The sequence below is a fragment of the Anarrhichthys ocellatus genome, unplaced genomic scaffold, assembly GCF_004355925.1.
Source record: "Anarrhichthys ocellatus isolate YVR2014 unplaced genomic scaffold, GSC_Weel_1.0 scaffold71, whole genome shotgun sequence".
Lineage (NCBI taxonomy): Eukaryota > Metazoa > Chordata > Actinopteri > Perciformes > Anarhichadidae > Anarrhichthys > Anarrhichthys ocellatus.
In genome coordinates this window covers 1,106,948-1,113,489 of record NW_022280101.1, presented here as the reverse complement: position 1 = coordinate 1,113,489, position 6,542 = coordinate 1,106,948, and the positions used below count along the sequence as shown (strand labels likewise).

General features: G+C 44.8%; 1 long non-coding RNA gene across 1 annotated transcript; it reads right to left on the bottom strand.

Moving 5' to 3' along the window:
* Positions 1 to 1,202: 1,202 nt before the first annotated feature.
* Positions 1,203 to 2,525, bottom strand: LOC116397663 (uncharacterized). The gene is made up of 2 exons (XR_004213717.1): positions 2,409 to 2,525; positions 1,203 to 2,314 (listed from the first exon to the last, which is right to left on the bottom strand). It is a non-coding gene; the product is annotated as an uncharacterized LOC116397663 (long non-coding RNA).
* Between the last annotated feature and the right edge of the window lie 4,017 nt (positions 2,526 to 6,542).

The following is a 6,542-nucleotide window of genomic DNA, read 5'->3' as shown; positions in this document are numbered from 1 at the left end:
CCCCCCCCCCCCCCCCCCACCTCCACCTCCACCTCCACCACACATCATACACACAGCGAGCACGCAGCCGGACATCAGAGGCACCGGGAAGGTTTGACCTGTAACGTCCACTGAACTCTCCTCTCTGTCTGCGCGAACACAGACGACAAACACCGGACCGGGCTGGCTTTGAAGTCGGAGATAAAGACGTTTGCAAGGGCATGTTTTCACATCGGAGCTGTTGATAATGCTTTTTTTTTTTTACATGAAGGCAGCAAAAAAGATGGAACCACAATGTTTTCTGGAGGCCTCAAAGTTTGACTCAATCGCTGGAAACATGGTAAAGCTCGACATTAAGTGGAAACCTTCGCATTCCTTCCATCGCCACTTGAGTTCATAAAGTGGCACTTTTGAGTTGAAATGCTTTATATCAAACGTTATAACGAGAATCCTTATTCAAGGCTTGGCCAATAGCTGTTTGACAAGCCCATTTGACAACTCGGTCCCGGTTGATCTTTTACACATGAAGCCTACAAAACGAGTCACGCCGCTCCGTCACTCTTTGAGAATTTGTCACTTGCAGAACTCCCCTCCAGCGATTTGGTGGTTTTTCGAAAATTCAAATCAGCAGCGTACTGTAGAAGTCAATGGTTTACCATTGAAGACACTGGTGCACCGCAGCGGCGGTAAGGCTACCATACCTTCACCAGTGTGTTTCAGTGCTGGTATGTTGGCTCCCAGGCCCATTGAGTCTATGAAGGCAGAGGTGTAGTGTGTGTTTTCACTGTCTCCTCCCTGGGAATTCCCCTCTGTTCCAGCCTCTAACAGCCTGTTGGAGCCGCAGCTGTACATATGTATGTGTGTGTGTGTGTGTGTGTGTGTGTGTCGGGATGTATACACAGTTATTCGCATTTCAGTGTGCGCGTATGCATGCGTTAATGTAAGCGTGCGTGTGCATGTGTGCGTTTCCTCCCTGATTCCCAGGGTTCTGCCGAGTTAAACCCTCTTAAATGTCCCCCTGGCTTTTGTCCTCACGTTTCAGCTGAATTTCCCCGCATTCATCCCACCATTCAGACTCTGTGTGTTCGAGCGCTCAGGAATGCACTGGGTTTGACAGGCGCCTGAACTGTGTGTGTGTGTGTGTGTGTGTGTGCATGTACATGCGTGTAAATGAGTATGCAACAGAAAGAAAGACGAAGAGCTTTGGAAAGTGGAGCGGATTCTTTTTTTTTTTTTTCCTCCACCTCCTTTTGATGCAAAGGTCGGACTCGGAAACACACAATCGCCTTACCTTTTCACACACATACATTTCACCTTCATCTACACACACACACACACACACACACGCACACACACACGCACACACACACTCAACACCCACACACACTTGGAGTCACATGTGCTCTCACTCAAAGAGAGCTCTGCACCCACTCACCCTGACACCCACACAACCACCCACACACTCACGTGCACTGCCAAATAGCTCTCACTCTTTACCCCCTCCCACCCTATTCCCTCCCCACCCGCCACCACTGAGCACACACATGTCAGCACACACACACAGACACACACACAGACACACACACACACACACACACACACACCCCCACACACACACAGTTTCACACTAAGTGCCGGGCATGCGCCTGATCTGGTTTCCTCTTTGCTTTGCGAGCGACCCGCAGTGATAAAATAAACACAAATACGTGATAATCACATTCCAGACATTTTTCTCCTGCCGGTGGGAAGTTTCAACTGGTTTTCTGCAAGAGTTGGTTTGACTGTGTGTGTGTGTGTGTGTGTGTGTGTGTGTGTGGTGTGCAATCCCGGAGAGAAAAAAGGAGAAAGAAAACGAGAGAGAGAGGGAACAAAGAGATCTTGGGGAGAAGTCTCACACATTCCTCAGTCCTGCCAATATCCAGTATACTAGAGCATCACAGCTCAACACACACACACACACACACACACACACACAAAAACACACACACACACACATACACACACACAGACACACACACGCGGTATGAGACAGCCAGATCTGAATAAAATTTCCTCATTTGCACTACATCTGTGGCATCAATCTGACATGAACAATTCCACTTTGTCTTTTTTTTTTTTGCAAATCATATCATGCAACATTAAAAACAAAACCTCCCACTGACAATGGCATCATCAAACCCCAACAAAAAAAAGAAGCACTGCATGGGATTTAAAACTTGGAAAAGGTGAGTGAAAACACACACACACACACACACACAACAAAATCCAACCCCTTTTGAATACGAAGCTTCTGAATAGCAACAAGAAAAGACAGTCCTACCTTATTACAGATTTTCTACATAGAAAGGGACACAGAAGCCGTGAGAAAGAGTCTGTAAATGTGAGATTGGGAGACTTGTGTTGAGAGAGTAGATGCAGATGGGACGTACCTGAGCACATGGCCCGCATGGCATGCACACTTCCTCAGTCAACACGCTTTGTTTCTCCTCCTCTCTGCTGCTGCATGCTTCTCCTCCATCTGTCTGTCTCTCTGCGTCTCTCTTCTTGTCTTTCTCCCCCTTCCCCACTCTCTCTCTCTCTCTCTCTCTCTCCCTCCCTCTCTCTCTCCCTCCCTCTCTCCTCCCCTCGTGTGCTCTACGGATCCTCTTCTCTCTCTCTCTGCTGCTCTCTTCAAACTTCTCAGTTGTTTTTTTTCGAAAAAAAAAAATATTAAAACAACTTGTCCCTCATTTTGCACCTCCCTCTTCTTCTCTGCCTCTTGCGCTCAATAAAGTCGAGCCTCTTTATGCAAGTGAGAGTGATCCATGAAGGCAGTCTTAAGAATGTTCCTCTCCTCCCCCCAACACCGCATGGTGTGTGTGTCTATAAATATATATGTATATGTCATTAAACATGTCAAATTTACAAATTACAGTAAACGTTCCTATACTTTTACTTCCACAGCACAATACGCCTCGACAATAATATGCATTTCTCCAGTACATTCAAACGGGCAAATCTCAGCTTTCTATGCTGAGGAGAGTGGATGAGTGAGTCAGAGAGATGGAGAATGTGAAAGACGGACTAATGGAGGACGGCATAAGAACATATGTCATCCAAGCTTCAAGCGGCCTTGTAACGAGCTGTATGATACGGTGAATTTCTTTATTTGAGGTCTTTCAGAAATATTTATTTGTCATACCAGCGAAATGAAAGGACATACAAATTGTGAAAATATATTCCCAGCCAACCTAAAGGTTACATTTATATGCTACTAAATGGGTAAGTAGAATGGAGGAAACACAAAAAGGTGGGTTTGTTCACTGGCAATGGTTTTTTTCTTTTTTTTTCCAGTACAGGAAGTGCTACGTCTTTATACTGTTGCACGCGGAATTGCGTTCAAAGTGCAAGACCAGAGACCAGGTCTCATGTCTGCGTCTCACAGGTTGTACGCTTCAGGCTACAAAAGCGCTTTGGTTCAAGGAGAGATGTGGGTTTTAATTCAATGTTGAGTTGTGTCATCGACTTTTTTCAAACGATGACAGTCTTTCCCTACCTGAAACCCTAAGAGGACTTTTAGTCCCCAAATATATTAGAAAATGCACCTTGCATAAATTCTGATTGAAAAAATGAGTTGTCATAACCACAGATAAGACTAGCTATCTAGCTAGCGAGCCGCAATGCTAAAGTGACGTCTTGCACACGTAGCGGGGTTGGTTCGCCTCCGACCGTGTCCTGGATTGTAAGGTGGTCGACACTTTGTATTTTATTTAGGTTTTATTGTATAACTTCTACAGTATTATATTATTTTCTTCAGTTTACCACTAGACACGTGTGGCGCCCTTTCAGCGGTTGATTTGGGGAAAAAATTCCAACGTGACGTCACCGTGGCTGCTCCGTCTTTCACCGTCTCTACCGTTGTTGAACTCGGCCGAGCCAACCAACCGCTTGACGTCACAGGTTAGAGTACCGCAACACGGCGGTATACAATCGCCACGAAAGATACAACGAAGCTTCTTTTTCTTCTTCTTTTAACTGTTTACATTTGACATGTTAGTTACAAAATTGTTGAAATGGAGACTCATTTAGTAAATCAGCCTGACTTGGTTGACTGCTTCATTTCCACCAAGTCCTTTTGATTTGCCAACACATAACCATAACATGCGGATATTGTTATGTGAACAAATGAAACACGTCGGAGTAACAACAATGTAGCAACATGCCATAAGCATAGAATGTCTTCATTAATTAGTTCAGACGTATAATTGTAGATAAACCACGTTTTGCATTGACTTATCATGAGAAGCTTTAAAAACATCCACCAGTTCCTGATCATGTGAACCTGAAGAAGCCACAATGCAAAACAACAATATCTGAACTAATGCATGAAGACATTCCTGGTGTTTCTACGCTCATCTCCTCATTATGTTGACAAAAAAAGTGGAATCTGTCAAAATCGGTCATATTTACTGTTAGAAATGAGTGATACGTGAACACGTCTCAGGAGACGGGGTTGTACTATCCTGGGTGAAGAATAACAACAAAGTAAAAGTATTAAAATACAAACCATTGAAATATGATGTGATAGATATTAAGTGTATAAGAAGAAACACTGAGATCAGTGCAAAATAGAATGGCAAGATGAGTAAAATGAATTTAGTAACATAAGTAAACTAGTAAAGAGAGTACGTTGGTTACTACAACATAAGATTAAAACAAGAGTAGAAATATAAAGTGTAGAAGAAGTAAAATAACACCGGTGCTTGATAGAAGCTAAGATAGAAAGGTAATATTGTGTATGATGTTGAGAGTTATATTTGCAATTATATTGAAAGGTAACTCAACAGTATTATTGCACATGATATTATTCTCTGTGTCCGATGTTCCAGCTGTCCTTCCTGCAGAAGGTGGGGGAGTTATACGGTTTGATGGCCACTGCTAGTAAAGACCTCCTGTAGCGTTCTGCGGTGCACCTCGGTGGTCTCAGTCTACAGCTTAAGGGGCTCCGAAGTGCCTCCGATGTGGCGTGCAGGAGATGAGAGGCGTTGTCCGTAATACTGAGGAGTTTGCTCAGCATCCTCCAGCAGAGACTCCAGTTTCACTCCCAGGACAGAGACAGTTTATTGAGTCTGTCAGCATCAGCTGCCTTCAGCATTGTGGGTCAGAATAGCCAGGAAAGCATGCTGGGTGGCACACTGCAAAATGCGACTAGATAAAGTAGGACATCCTGGTATTTTTGGTCAAACTGCATTTCACATTCCATGTATTAAGACCTTTTAAATAAATAGTATGGTAGCATAGATATTGGACGACAGGATATCTCAGACGGAGGGATTTTCCTCACATGTGGCGCAAACGTCCACTTGGATTGAAGGATGAATTCATTCGATTTCGGTGAGCAAAGCTCTAGCTCACGCTCTCCTTACGAAATACATTTTTCCGCCATAACGAAGGAATAATTAATTTGCTAATTATGAGATTTTCACACAAATGACTAAAAGAGTAAAATGATGAAGTGATGACATTATGGACGGATGTGATTATTGCAAATTGCAACTTCACTATTTGGCGAAGGCATAGAAGTGGGAGCCGGGGATTCTAGTTCATTTCTTTTTCTTCTACCATTTAACCTCCGGCCTCCGTAGCCTTGAGAACAACCTGGTCAGGGGAGCTTTATTATTGCATGAATACATGTGTGCTCTGTGTGATTCACACTCTTCCAGCAGCCACACGTTTCCCTGCTCTGGACGCAGAGAAAGCGAGAAAACACATACGTGTGTTGACGTTGCAATCACAAATTCCAAACGTGGTTTAGTAGGGCAGCGGCAACCCAAACACAGCTCAGGGGGCTGCGAGAGGGGATGAATGTTGTCCATAATCTGCCGTTGTCTTTTCCATTCCCCCTCCAAATATTATCCCATGTTTCCACCGGCTCCATAATATTATGGAAGGGAAGGGGACGGGGAATCTGGGTGCTTTGAGGGGACAACAGTCACAGTCCAGTGCGAATGTGTACCGTTTTGATTGACCGGTTGATTCGTAATGCTTAATTTACCCACGAGGCACGTCGCCTACTGATCGAGCCCACAATCAAGGCACAAGGCGAGTGATTTCATCTTGCTTTCTGCTTCAATGCGGCAGATTAGAAGCTCTTCGGGAACAGCCTTTCTAGTGAATGACCATCCTGCATGCCCACCTCCTCTTCGCATCCGCCCTTCTTCCCCCGGCCAGCTGTGTATGTGTGTGTGTGTGTGTGTGTGTGTATGTACGAGTGTGTGTATTTGTGTGTGGGAGTGTGAGGGTGAAGGAGGACCACTCTGCGTGGGCTGAACAGTGCCCGGGCTTTCTCTGCTGTGGTGTTAATAGGCCTTTTTTCTCCCCTCAGCGGGACACAGAGAGCTGTCATTTACATGGAGGTAATGGAGTGATGTAGAAGTGGATGGAATATGTGTGGGCGAACGATGATGAAGGCCTATAGCACCTCTCGCTCTCTCTCTGTCTCCCTCACTCATTTTTTCCCAACTCTTGCTTTTCTTTACAGTCTTTCTCTCGTTCCCTGCCTCGCTGAGAGCCTTACTCTCTCC